This window comes from Desmodus rotundus, chromosome 6, assembly GCF_022682495.2.
Source record: "Desmodus rotundus isolate HL8 chromosome 6, HLdesRot8A.1, whole genome shotgun sequence".
NCBI lineage: Eukaryota > Metazoa > Chordata > Mammalia > Chiroptera > Phyllostomidae > Desmodus > Desmodus rotundus.
The window spans coordinates 12,789,497-12,804,211 of record NC_071392.1 but is presented as its reverse complement, the minus strand read 5'-3'; the positions used below and the strand labels follow the sequence as shown (position 1 = coordinate 12,804,211).

Here is a 14,715-nt window from a genome sequence, read left to right as displayed (position 1 = left end):
TGGAGTGCGTTCAAGAGAGAATGGGAGGAGGGGTGTGCAGGGTGCCAGTGTAGACAGCTCTTTTGAGGAATTGTCCTGCTAAGTGGAGCAGAGAAATGGGACAGAAGATGAAATGTGAGGTCAAGAAAGAATTTCCTTCCTCCCTCCTTCCTTTCCTCCCTCCCTCCCTCCCTCCTTCCTGGCCTTCTTCCTCCTGCTCTTCCTCCCTCCCTTCTTTTCTTTCTTTATTTTTGAAGATGATGTAAATGCTGCAGGTTTGCATGGTGCTTAGAGAAGTAGGGAAGAAGTTGTGGAGTGTTCTTGAGCAGGGGAGGGAGGGGACCTGGTGCAGGTGGAGGGGTCATTTCCAAGGCCAGGAAAGCCCCACCCAGAGAAGGGGAGGGGCAGAGCTGGAGGGCACAGGTAGGCAGGCAGGGGAAGTGGGTGGAGGAGTAGAGATAGGAGGCAAGGACACAGCTGAGGGGAATACACAAGCAGAGGTGCTGAAAGTTGGAAGGACAGAGAAAAAGGGGCAAAAATGTTAGTCTGAAACTGAGGGAGTTAGTCAGCACCGCAGGGGAATGTGGCAGGGAGTAGAGTAGGATTTCTGGGAAGCACCAAAGGCCATTTGAAGTAAGTGGCTGTGACTATAAAGTGAATAAAATTCATGAAATCCAAATGTATTTTTTTTAACGTGAAGCAAATTCATTATAAGGTGGTTTAAACTCTTTAATCCTGATTCCTTTTTTTTCTGAAACCTACAAGGATTCCCTTTCAATCCAGCGTTAAATCCAAACTCTACACTGTGCCACTCTACCCACTAAAGCTTGCTGTCTACTAGTTCCCAGCTCAAAGCCTACCTTGTGCCGAGTGGGTCTCCTCCCTATTCCTCCAAGTGTCGCATGTCTGTAAGCTTTTGCTCATGCAGTTCTTTCTGCCTTTCCTTTACCTAAGTGGCATGTCCTCCCGGAGTTCTCCGACTGCCCCAGCTTTCCTTTTTCTGTATTTTCTTTCTTAAAAAAATTAAAATATCTTTTATTGATTATGCTATTACAGTTGCCCCATTTTTCTCTCCCCTTTATTCCCCTCTGCCCTGTAACTGCCCACTCCCCATCATTCCCCCACCTTAGTTCATGTCCATGGATCATACATATGAATTCTTTGGCTTCTCCATTCACCATGTCAGTCTTAGCCTCCCCCTGTCTATTTTGTATCTACCATTTATGCTTTTATTCCCTGTACCTTTTCCCCCTTTCTCCCCTCTCCCCATTCCTGCTGATAACCCTCCAAGTGGTCTCTATTTCTGTGAATCTATTCCTGTTCTAGTTGTTTGCTTAGTTCATTTTTGTTTTTGTTTTGTTTTAGGTTTGGTTGTTCATAGTTTTGAATTTGTTGTCATTTTATTGCACATATTTTTTATCTTCTTTTTCTTAGATAAGTCCCTTTAACATTTAATATAATAAGGTTTGGTGATGATAAACTCCTTTATCTCGACCTTACCTGGGAAGCATTTTATCTGCTCTTCCATTCTAATTAATAGCTTTGCTGGATAGAGTAATCTTGGATGTAGGTCCTTGCCTTTCATGACTTGGAATACTTCTCTCCAGCCCATTCTTGCCTGCAAGGTTTCTTTTGAGAAATCAGCTGATGGTCTAATGGGAACTCCTTTGTAGGTAACTGTCTCCTTTTCTCTTGCTGCTTTTAAGATTCTCTCCTTGTCTTTAATCTTGGGTAATGTAATTATGATGTGCCTTGGCGTGTTCCTCCTTGGGTCCAACTTCTTTGGGGCTCTCTGATCTTCCTGGACTTCCTGGAAGTCTATTCCCTTTGCCAGATTAGGTAAGTTCTCCTTTATTATTTTTTCAAATAATTTTCAATTTCTTGCTCTTTCTCTTCTTCTAGCAGCCCTAGGATTCAGAAGTTGGAACATTTAAAGTTGTCCCGGAGGTTCCTAATCCTCTCTTCAGTTTTTTGAATTCTTGTTCCACCCCAGCTGCCCATCACTGCCCCTCCTACTGGTCTGTATGAACGTTTCTTGTTTAAGTCCTTGGTTGTTGGACTTCCATACAGTTCAATTTTCTGGCAGTTCTGATTATTTTTTGTTTTTAAATTTGGTGCTGTCCTTCTTTCGGTTGTGTGAGGAGGCAAAGTGTGTCTATGCCTCCATCTTGGCTGGAAGTCCCCTTTCCCTGCATTTTCATCAGGCTGTAGGCCTTAGCTTACAATGGTTGTTTTCTGATTACTTTACCTGCAACTGCCTGTTTTCTGCATAGATTGGATGTACTTGAGGTTAAGGGCAACTCTCCTAGGCGTGGGCATCTAAAAATATCTCACAATGTGATTAAGGTACAAAAAAGAAGGCCAAGTTGGTTGCTGAGCCCCAGGCAAGGACCCCTGACATTCTTCAAATGGACTTGGTACCACTCAGTTCCAGAACCTTCCAACACACCTTTGCAAATTGCATTCAGCAACTATTAAAGATGACACTCAGGTCAGAACCTAAATATCAATAATTCTCCTGGGCTTCCCCATTTCCATAGCTTCTCAAATGCCCATGGATTTAGATGGAGTTGGAGGAGCTGCAGGGGAGGCGGGAGTGTTTGTGTTTCCTCTCTGATCTTTGTCAGTGAACCAGAGAATCTTCAGCTCCTTGAGGCTGGCACAGAGGTGACCTGTATTAAGGCCTCTCTACCCCCTGCCTGGCTTCCAATTGAGCCCCATGCAGTTATTAGAAGGATAATGGGATTCATTTCAGCAAGGACTGCCTGGCTGGGGCCGAGCTTATCTTAATTTTCAATGTTAATAAACTTGTGGCTACGGCTTTTTTCACACCGATGTGCTGCACACCTCATTTCGCCTGGCCGTTAGGCAATTACCAGCAGCGCCTCTGTTCCCAGCACCTCTTAAACATGCAGCAATTATGCTTATTTGGTGAATGATGATGAAACTTGGACGAGGCAAACGCACTGGTGTAGAACTTTCCTCCCGACTTCCTCAGGTGTGCACCGAGCACATCTCTTCAGTGAAAAATGGGGCTATGGTTACAGCCTTCATCATAGCAGACACGCAAGGACCGTCCCCTCCTGGGTCCCTGACATGAACCCATCGGCTGCCACCGGAACCAGCCCTGGCTGACCTAGACCTCAGACCCTAGCACTGGGCTTATTCAGGTTGGAAAACGAGAACCTAATGCTCTTCATTTATTTTGAAATGGGAAGTTTTCAATAGGTCTTCAATGCGTATTAATGCATCGAGAGTAATGATCCCTTTATTTACAAAGTTGTTTAATTCCTCACTTTTGTGCTCCCTGTGGGTTCGAGTGGATTTCTCATTTGCCCAGTTCCTCTGTGATTTTCACAGCACTTGAACAACCCTACTTCTCCCCCTTTGCAAGCCTTTGAATGATACCCAAGCAAAGCGACTGCCAGTCTGACTTCTGACTCCCATTTGTAAAATCTTCCTGGGTTTGAAGAATGGTTTCACATGAGGGGACAGTGGGACAGTGTGTGGACTGGAACATAGAGACGGGACATAGGTCTGCACCCAGAGAGTGGTGCTCTCGCCCTTGGCCAAGAACACAGCTCCCCTGCTGCTCTGTGATGCTGTGGCCCCACTCAACAGTGTTCCTCTGCCCGACCCGGTTACTGCCCAGTGCCAGTCTGCTTGTCTGCAATGCCCCCAAGCCTCTGGTTCCTAGTGGACAAATTTCAGTCATCTTCAACGAGGGACAGGCAGTGTGCAAACTCCTGTCATGTCAGGGCTCCCTTTTAGTGGGACTGACATCACCTTAGAGGGTCGCAACTTGTTACCATTTTAAAGAAATGGAAAAGATAGCATAGAATAGAAAATATCAAAGTGCATTGCACCTGGTGATAGTATTACAGTACTTCACTAAGGTTTGGTTTTGCTTTGTTCATTCAAAAAATAGTTATTGAAGAGCTGTTCTGTAGTGAGCAGCGTTCTAGGAGCTGGTTTCAGTGAGATGATTATATCTGTGTCCACTTGTAGGTATCTGTGTACTGGATCACAGTATAAACTGTATCTCTTACTATGGATTGGTACAGAAAAATTTTGAAGAAAATTTTAGTTCCCAGCATCCCCCAGGATCCAAGCATCCCCAACCTACTTCTGTCTCTAAGGTTCTCACTGGCCAACCTGAGCCTCACTCGGTTCCCGAATGCAGTGCTCTTCGTGGCCCAGTGCTTACCCGACAGGATTCAGTGTGTGCTTTTTAACTTTTCTAACTTTCAGTGTCTGCCTTTCTCTCTGGAGTCAGGAGCTGGAGCTAGGCATTTGGAAGCACAGGGCTCAGAGAGAGAAGGTGGTCAGTGACACAGGTGGCAAAGATCCAGGTAGCACATCAGTCAAATGATGCTGGGCTTGAACCCATTCAATCAGAAGGGCCCCCGTTCAGGTGATACGTTTTCACAGAACACACACAGTGCCCAGGGCCAGTGAGATCCCTGGCAGGGTGAGCAGGCCAGAATTTCTCAAAGCAGTACTAATGAAGACCATTCTTAGCTCTTGGATAGCTTCCTATGGTGTCTGTGGCATTTGCTACAACCACAAATGGACAGACCATTAAGTTAAAGAAACTTCTATTTTTATGATTGCAAAAATTCTGAATTGGCGGATGATTGTGTGTGTGTACGTAACCTTATAGGAGGGCTTCTCCATGCTGCTTGGTCGCATTTTTAGTGAAGGGTCCCAGAATTCCTTTGGGATTGCTGCCCTTTCAAATGTTAGGCTCACCATAGGGGCTGAATCTGTCATGATAACTGGAACTTGTATCTGAGTTAAAACTGGAGCAAGATAGGCATTGAGAAATGTGGGAGCCAGCTTCACACTGAAAGAGGGCCTCACCTAGACATTTGATGTTCTGGTCAAATGAGGCTACCTAGCCTTTGAAGGAAAATGGTTTTCATACATCTGTTTCCTATATGGGACAATGCTACTGATAGAGACTCATCAATTAAACAAATCATGTCATTATGAGTAGCACTATTATACTGCACTGTTTTTTTGGTGTTAAAAGCCTTAGAGGGTCGAATGTCTACAGTTTTTTGTGACTTCAGTTTTATAATAGAGTGAGGTGTCTGCGGCTTTGGCTAGGTCAGTTTGAGAAGATTGATCCAGGACGTGCCTGAATGTCAGCTCCACGAGGACACTAAGTGGAAGCTGTTCTAGAAAAATCACTTCATGCTTCTCTCCCTTGGCTAAGGAGAGGTAAAAACAGAATCCATTCCTGTTTATGAAGCACTTTAGACACTCTCAGGGCCACACCGATGTTATAGATGATGGGCAATGTGTCCCCAAATGGCATCTTCACAAATAATACGACAATGACCCAGAAATAATGAAGCAGGCAGGAGGAGTCTCAGGCAAGTACTGCCCAGTACTGCAGCTCTGAAAGCTCAGAAATTCTTCCTTTTAGTTTGCTTCTTTTCTTATTTAAAAAAGGGGATCTCTCTCAATAGCAAAAGTCATATATTCAGAAAACTTAGGGGGAAAAAAAGTCAAAGAAAAATAAGCACTGATAATCCCTTCTCTCCATCCCACTTCCCAGCCAGGCAAGGTAGCCATTATGGTGTGTGTCCTTCCAGACCTTCTCTTCCTCTTCACAGAGACCTGTGCAATGCAAGGGGAGCCATCCCTGCTTTTCTCCCGTGTTTCTTCGGAGCAATGAAATTAGAAGTTCCATCCCAAAAGAAAAATTTGCCCCAGTACTTCTGCCTTTCCATCTGCTGTCTCACTTTCTCCCTTATACCCAGAGGCAGAGGAATTATTGGAGGGAAGAGGGGCGGAGGTTAGGAAATTTATTTAAGCGTGTCTCTCTTCTCGGCTCATCCTCATCACCTCTGTTGGTTGTCAGCCCAGGGCAGCCCCACGACCCTTGGTGGGGAGAGCGTTTGGAAGTATGTGGGGAAGTGTTTTTGTTGTCACAATGCTTGGGGGGCATTATGGTATCTAATGTCTGGGGCTGGAATGTGAGCCACCCAGCAGTGTGTGGGGCAGTTCTGCCCAACGGGCCAATAGCCTGGGCTGAGAAGCACCACACAGGGCTAAGCTGTCCAGTGTTGGCCCTTCCCCGCCAGTTCTGAATGGGTCAGGATAATTCAGAGGAAAAGAGGAGAAAGCCCATATAACCTTAGTTTCTAGCTACATTTTTCCAATTAGAATTTTCCTAATGAAGCTGGTGTTTTGCTTTTCATCTGCCCAACACTTTAGTCTATTTCTCAGTTGGTTTCAAACTCTGAGGGGAGGAGGTGTGTGATTAATTACCAACCTCCACACGAGACTTTTAAAAAATATAGCACCATTTATTCTCTACATCTTGCTTTGTATCTTGCCTTTTTTTTACGTAGAAAGAGATCACAAACATTTTTCATGACAATAAATATTTTGTCTAAAGCTGACTTTTAATGGCTGTTTTATATTCCAACATATAGGCACGCCATACTCTACCTAATCAATTCTCTTCTTTTAGACATTAGGCTGTTTCCAGTTTTATCTTGTATATAAATAGTGCTGCAGTGAATGCCCTTATACTCTGCATCTTAGCACACACTGCTGATTCTTTGTGATAAAGTCTTAGAATTGGAATTAAGGTATAGGCATAATATTTAGACTTTTTGTTTTTAAAAACTGCTTTATTGAGATATAATGGGCATACAATGAACTGCACTTATTCAAAGTGTACATTGTCAAGTTCTGACATATAATGTGCCTGTGGAACCTTCATCCCAAAAGTTTCTTGTGACTCTTGGTACCTCCTCTCTCCTGCTCTCCCTTCCCTGTCCCCAGGCACCAACTAATTGGCTTTTTATCACCTTAGAGTAGTGGATTTTCTGAGGTTTTATATAAATGGAATTACACTGTATATACTCTTTGTGTCTGGCTTCTTTTATTCAGCATAATTTTTTTGAGATTTATCTATGTTGTTGAGTGTACCAACAATTCAGTCCTTTTTGTTGCTGAGTAACTCATTGTGTGAGTAGAGTACAATTTATCCATTCACCTGTTGATGGATATTTGGGTTGTTTTGGGGCTGTTACAAATAGGGATGCTATGAACATTTGTGTCCAAGATGTTATGTAGACTTCACGTTTCAATACCTAGAAGCTCACTGGCTAAGTCATAAGGTAGGTGTATGTTTAGCTTCTTAAGAGACTGCTACACTGTTTGATAAAGTGGCTATTAAGACTTGATATTTAGTTTAAAGTAATACAAGTGAATTTGAGTTAATTTTAATTGTCCTTGGATTAGGAGCATAAGATCATAGGACATTGGAGCTAGAAGAAGCTTGATAACATAATCTGGTTCTTTGCTTTACTAAAGAAGAAACAGGGATCCAAAATGTTAAGGTACTTTTCCAAGATCTGTTAGCTCAGTTGGCTAGTCTCTTCACTCTTCTAATAGGGCTTGCAATTTGGGAGAAATTCTACAAGTCATATTGTGACTTCCCAGTATGATCTTGTGTTATACCACCAAGGACAGAACATCTTTCAAAGTTGGCCTTGCTCGGCACGTGTTACATGACTTTGGGCATGAAACATCGTTTGAAACTGGGGGAATGTTTTCAGGACAAGGAGTAAAGAGCATCAAAAGGGTGATGAGAGTAATCTGTAGGAAACCATATGTGATCACTCACAGTCTAATAGCACAAAATGAAAATGTGCTATTATCATTAATACTTGGGACACAGAGGAGATCCATCTAGTTTCTAAACAAATGGATACACCCAAAGATTAAGACCATAGACTGGTCTGTTAGAAATGAAGAAAACAATATGCCAATTACCCAGCTCCTTTGGCTTACCTTTCCAGCCCCCACCTCTTATTATCATATTCATAAGCACTGTCCCTAATCAGTCTTCTGGAGTAAAGTTAACAAGCATGTGCATGCACTTTCTAGAAATTGTTTTGCTTAGCCTAAGAAGCTGTCACGGGGTTGAGAAGGCTGCCGCTTTAACCAGATTTCATCTCTGTGTGTCGCCGCTCATGTCAAAGTCAAAATGCTCTCAGACGTAAGAGTTGTCCTGCTTCCATCAAGAGCGCCAGCCTGCCTGAGCCTCGTTCCACTTGGTTAAGCTTGTTATTTAAATTGTTAAAATTGAGACATCGGCAGTAAATTTCAGAGGAGATATAACAATTATTAGATACAAGCTGGGCTCTTGTACTTGAGAATATACCATGCCCTCCATCCTCCAGCAGAATCAGGCACAAATAATTTACAACGGCTTCTTTAAGAAGTGTGGCCTGTTGTACTTGGATGACATTAAATCAGAGTCAGTCCCCACCTGGATCATATTTCTAACTTTCTGATAGATTGGGTTCCAGTCAGCAGAGTGGCAGAGCACTCCGGGGAGCACCTTTAATGTCTGTAACTCTTGAAGGTTCCCAAAGCTGCCTTCTGGCTATGAGCTTTGTGTTTAGGTGACTTTATACACCAGGCAGGGGAGCCACAATCCCAAACAACTGCCCCGTGAGGATAAGGAAAAGGAAAAGCTGAGGTGCTTTCTGAGCGACCTTGGGCCATTTAAGCAATCCATTAAAATCCTATGGGAGCAACTGACCTTGAGGTGATTGTGCCCTGTGCCCTGATCTAATTGTACTGAGGCAAAGGGTCAAGGAAAGAGAAATGTATGGATGAAGCCTGGAATCTTCAGATGGACCATCAGAGGCCCGCTGGCCCATCTTGTCCCGCCTCTCTCTCAGTGAAGAGACCCCAGTAAGAACACACTTATTCAGCGGTTGATTCATTAGACTTTTGGGTCAATGGAAACCCAGCCCTGGCTGCTGTTGTTGTTTAATATAAATGACTCAGGTCAAATCTCTCCTAATCTGTACTTGTGGAATTGATTACTTGGACCCACATCTTAGACTTCACATTTAGTTATGCTCAACTCTATCATATTGGCTTTAGTCCATTCTTGCTATGAATGAAATGTTTCAAATTCTGACTTTTAATGTAAGAGATCTATGTAATCTTTAAATTTCTATATCTTTGTCCAAATTATAGAAAAGATCAGAATTTTAGAGCTGAGAGAAAGCTTAGATGGCAGTAATCCAATGCTCTCCCGTTAAAAACCAGTGAACCAAGTACTGAGTAAGAAGCTAAGTAACTGTCCCAAAATCATGCATCTCGGTAGTGACATTAAACCATGGGTACTCTTTGAGTACATGTATGTTGTCTTGTTACTTGAAAATTTACTCCCCTCTAATGTAAGCACACATTTCCTCACTTTGTCCATAGGCTACTGGGGGAGGCTTTGTAAACATACCTTTTTAGAATCAGAACCAGCTCTTGACTTCCCCTCCACACATTCATTCATTCCTTATGCATCACTTTACAGCCTCTTGTCTGAACTACTGCCCTTGGCTAATTGATGTGCCCCAGGTTGCCATGGTGACTGTCTTTTATGGCTATAACCCAAGATAAGTCATGCCTGTCCATGAGCCACTCTAGGGCACTGTTGCCTGAGACTACTCAGAACCCCAATCTGCACCTCTGCAGAAGCAGCGTGAAAATACAGGGGTTCATTTCTTAGGATTTTCCAGAGAATCAACCAATGGGTTGAGTGTGTGTGTGTGTGTGTGTGTGTGTAATGAATTAACTCACCAATTATGCAGGTTGTCGACTCCAAAATCTAGGCCACCCCTGGACAGGCTCAAGACCCAGGAGAGCTGATGGTGCGGTTCTAGTCTGAAGGCCAGCAGGCTGTCACTGATTTAAATATAAATCTCATCCAAAGACATCTTCCAAGTGGACGCATAAAAATTAATACCTTGTGAAACAAAACTTTGGCCATTGAGAGGTGTGGGAGTCAGTGGATGAATTATTCTTCCTGACCTTCCCTGCCCCGCTCCCAGCAGAGTGCTTGGAAGGCAGTATTTCACGTGGCCGCCCTCAAGACCAGCTGCACCCCTCAGCCATCAGTGAAGCCCAGCTTGACATCTCACCTTCTTGCTCTCCCTTGGTCCTTGAATTACTCTCCTTTCACTCACTTTTGCTTCTCTGGGATTGCATCCCCCCTACCCCGTAAAGTCTCAGCTCATAAGCTTCTGCCTCAGGCTACATTTCTAGGAACCTGGGCTGCTACGCCTTTTTTATCTACTAGCAAACCCCTTCTCAAACCTGATTAAAGCCAGAAGCCCATTGCACAAACGTGCCCTTCCCCCCAACTTTGTATCTTGTGCACATTTCAAGAATCTCTTACTGCAAAGTTTCAGTTAATTCCCTCTGACCAGTTAAAGACCTGTTGTAGATTACGTACCAGGCTTCAATGTCAAGAAATATTATTACCATTTGTGCACAGAATCTGAACTAACTTTGTCAGTTTATAGCCCAAATCAATCCCGTCTGTCTAGACAAAGCAATTTAACTTCCTGGTAATTTACCAATTACAGAGCACTTATTTATTGGAGATTTCATAAGCTCAGGGCATGGTGAAGGGTATGAAGAGTAAAAGATATGATTTCTGCTCTCAAATTGTTTACAGTCTACTGAGCAGTTTTGCTTTCTGTCCTTTCATCATATTGGGAATACAGTTACCAAGTTAGACATGTGAAATATTTATAGAAGTCTTCTGACCAAGATGTTTCAAAATTCAAATGATTCTGTTGGAGCCATTGAGAATCTCCATGGCAATGAGCTAGCAGGTGCAAAGCAGGCTTGGAAACTGGAGGGGAAAAGATGCAGTAGTTGGTACCAGTGAGAGTCCACCAGTGGGTTTAAGTGGCCTTTTGCTCTAGTTGCTTATTGACATTTTGAGAGAACTTTAACGGAGTAGACCCACAGATAAAACAAAGCCAGCAAGTAATCCATAGCTAATGCTGGCTCTGAAACAAAATACCAAATAACTGTCTCTTTAGTGGCAGATTTATAATCTGAATTTAAATTTAAGTCAATGTTATGATACAATTGATTCTCTAAGGCACAGGCAGATTTGCAAGATGGAGGAGAAATCTGGCGGCTAAAACCAGGCTGTGGATCATTCCGATATCCACGTCCTACCTAGCTGCTGCAGAGGAACAGGTAATCCAAGCTTATAGCGTAGCTGAGAGTTGGTGAGAAGTCTTTGTCTTCCTACTACCCCACTTCAGTTTTAGATACATATGCTAACCATTTTGTACTTTTTACTGTATTCTTGCATTCTTCCAAAAAATAAAAAAAGATGCAGATAGATTCTCTTGAAATAGGGGATTAGACAAAAAGCTTTATGAACAGTGTGTTTCTTGTATTGTAGAGGTGATACCTCAGCATAACCCTGAACTGTGAAAAATTACTCTAAGATTTTAATTTATTCAAAAGCATCCCCTTGTTCTATTATGCCTTTTGATAATTGGTCTTGACCCTTATTCAGGCAAAAATCCCACTGACTTTCAATTGATTTAACTTAAGGTCAGCTCCAAATTGCCCACTTTCTACTCTACATTCTCATCATGTGATGCAGTGTGTCACAATGTGTCGATGATATGTATTGGCAGTCTTATACCGATGATTAATTGCTGGGAAAGTAATTTTTAAAATAATCATACTCCAGTGCTTTTGGGGGCCTGACATCATAGGGATTCAGGCACACTGGCCCAGAATGGCTCCAAGAAGGTGACTTAATGTTCCCATTCCACCCCAAAACAAACCCAAGTCTTTGAAAATCGGTGTAACAGTTCACATTTCTTGAGCACTGACTTGATGCTAGGCCCAGTGGAAAACGTTCCACAGGCATTGCCTCATCTCCTGTAATCTAGACAGCAGCCCCATGGGGTAAGTGCTGTAGGGAGGTGTTGCGTCCCATTTGGAGACCATTGGAGACTATTCCTGGCTCAGCGCCTTTGCATATGATGTTCCTTCTCTCTGGCCTGCTCCTTCCGCTTGTGACGTGACTGGGTTCTTTTCACATTTTATGTGTCAGCCACATGTCACCTCCTTGGGTAGGCCATTCCTGATGGAAGCAGGCCTCTTGTCTAACTGGGTCAGATACTCTATCAACTCTCTTTCCTTTACAACGGTTGTCACAATCTGTATTGACCTTGTTGGGAGAGCGCTTTGTCTCTTCATTGTCTCCCACTGCAATACAGATTCCATGAGGAGAGCATCTTTGTCTGAATTACTTATCACTCTCGTTTCTAGAACCTAGGACGAGGACAACCTCTTCACTGATGTTCAGCCAGTATTTGTTGAGTGATCAGAGAGCCATGTTAGCAGGAGCCAGACCTTGAGACTTCGGATGAGATGCCTGTGCCTGGTAAGTGTGGAGGCTGGGTGGGGCCTCCTGGCAGAATAGAGCATAGGTGTTAAAGAGGGCAGGTGCGGGTTCGAGACTGAAGACACGCTTCAAGCACTGGATGCTTTTTCTGTGCTTGCCTGCTGCCTTGTTCTCTTGTTTTAACTATTGACTCACCCCATACCTCTTAAGCATTTTCTTGCCTTAGAGTGGAAATACTTCCCCCTCTGCCATGGGAGATGTTGAAACCGACTTTGGTTGTCTCATGACTGATGGGTACTGGCTTTGCTCTGCAGGATAACCGTGAACACTGGACAGTCCAGGGAATCCAAGGAGACAGCTAACCAATGGGACTTCAGCTGCTTGAAGGCTGGACCAAGGCAGGTGTGGACTTGACAGGGATGTCCACTGACCACACACCTTGAAAGGTGACACGGGTCATTACCAGCCAGTTTTCTTGGTGAGAAGTGACTAGACCATAGTGCACCATTGTGAGCACACTGGCCTGGGACGATTGGCTGGTTCTAACTACATATAAGACCAGATATTAGACAAAATACCATTTTACCCCCAGCTGGAGGAGGGAGATTGAAAGGGCCACTTGTATCCACAGGGTCTGCATGCTCTGCATTTGTGCAGGCACAGAGCAGGGCGCCATCAGCACGGGGAGTTCAAGCACGCACATCTCACACCCGTCCCCCAGGTTCAAAACACATCCTCGCAGCTTTTCAAAGCACCTGACATCCTTTCAAGTTAGCTGTTACAAAGGCAAATGCAAACAGAGCACGTTTCAGACGTGTTCCGTCAGTCAGCCCTCAATCTGTATGTTCTTCCAGACACTCTTTCTCCTGCCTGATTTATTTCATATTAAAAGGGCTGTCAATCTGTATCACAAGAACAGGTTGGGAAAAACTGAGTGATGTTTGCCAAGTGAGTTTTTTGTTGTTGTTAAAAATAATGGTCTCCCTCTCTCTGGCCAGACTTCTGACTCACCCCACACGGGTCTTCTGGTCCCCATTTGCCTTTCTCTGCAGGTATCTACACATCAGAGGTACGGACTCCACCTACCAGATGCATTTACATGAGAAACGTGTTATACAAAAGCTGCGGCAGACCCTTTTGTATTATCCATCAAATATATCTCTTTTCACCATCTGATGGCTTGGCAACGGGACCATTCTTCTTTCAAATAAAATGAATGTGCCTGCAACGTGGCAGAATATTCAGCATTGAAGAGGCTTCGCCCTGGTCAGTGTGTGCTGCATTCTGTGGGTTTCATTACCACGGGATGCTAAGGATGCAATCTACAGTTCCCGGTGGGATTGCTGTAGGGTGCCAGCCGCATTACTGTTTTATGTTAGGGTATTGATTATTGCGTCTCCTGTCATTTAGGCTAGCTTCCCTTGCTTTCTCTGCTATTTTGGCCTATAGATAGAATTTCTCCACGATTGTATACTGTTCATTTCTCACTTCTCTTGAACATGCCTGATTCTTGGAGAACCCATCAAAGCTATCCTCACCTGCCCTGTGCAAACTCCCAAATGACAAAATAACTAGAAGTTGGATGGTGTCCATGCGGAGGGTCTAAGTTAGTGGCTCCATTCTGAGCATGAGTGGGAATTACTGGGGGAGTTTGTTGAAGAGCTCCAACTCCAGAAATGAAGGTTTGGGATGGACCTAGGAATCTGCATTTAAAATGCAGGGTAGGGTGAAGGTGGGGTCAAATGGAGGGTGATCACACGTGGCAGGGAGCTGGCAGGGGGCCAGGGGCTCATTGGCTCTAGGCATCTGCTGATGATGCAGCTGACCCAGTCCCCATCTCCCGGCTCCAGGCTTCCTCCAGGTTCCACCTCTTCCATCTCGGCTCTTCAGTATTTCAGAGAAGAGCATAATCACTTAGGAGAGAGACCCAAATCAGAAACACTATTAATGCTGTTCTCTTCTTTCCAAAAGAATTAGGCATATAATAGAATCCTGAAGTGAAGGGACAGGAAGGAAGGGAGAGAAAGAAGAAAAATATTCCAGAATAAAAATAGATGCAAACTGTCACTCAGTAACAAAGCTGAGGCCAAAGAGAATGCTGTCTTCAAGACATTAATAGACCCACTTCCTTGAGGGTTGGGACACTGAGAGGAACCCTTGGGGTGTCCAGGGAGGGTCAGATCAGAGAAGATGCTGGCATGGGTGGGAGCTGTCTGTGGGTAAGCAGCACGCCAAGCCTGTTTTTGCTCTCAGGTAACACCTGCTGAAAGGTGGCCCCTGAAAAGGATGGGGCAGATCTGTGAGAACCCACGGGGATTTGGGAAGAAAACTCATGGAACAGCTACAATTCAATAAATTTCATTAAAAACAAAGATAAATACTTAAACTCATCAATTCCTAATTCTTTTACTGTGTTTTATTACTATCTGTGCCCTTGAGGTTATGTATTTCCGTTGTCTCTGTATGGATGACATGCTATACCATGGTGGGCTCTTTTGTCTTATCCCAATTCTGCATTCAGTGGGATT

The 14,715-nt window shown here is 43.9% G+C and overlaps 1 long non-coding RNA gene across 1 annotated transcript in view; it reads left to right on the top strand.

The window, feature by feature from the left end:
- The window catches only part of LOC123480019 (uncharacterized), a 68,103-nt gene extending 54,232 nt beyond the window's left edge, over positions 1-13,871 (top strand). Inside the window, exons 2-4 of the long non-coding RNA XR_006655872.3 lie at positions 12,112-12,226; positions 12,502-12,633; positions 13,240-13,871. This is a non-coding gene — a long non-coding RNA (uncharacterized lncRNA). The remainder of the gene's footprint in view (positions 1-12,111; positions 12,227-12,501; positions 12,634-13,239) is intronic.
- Positions 13,872-14,715: the final 844 nt, after the last annotated feature.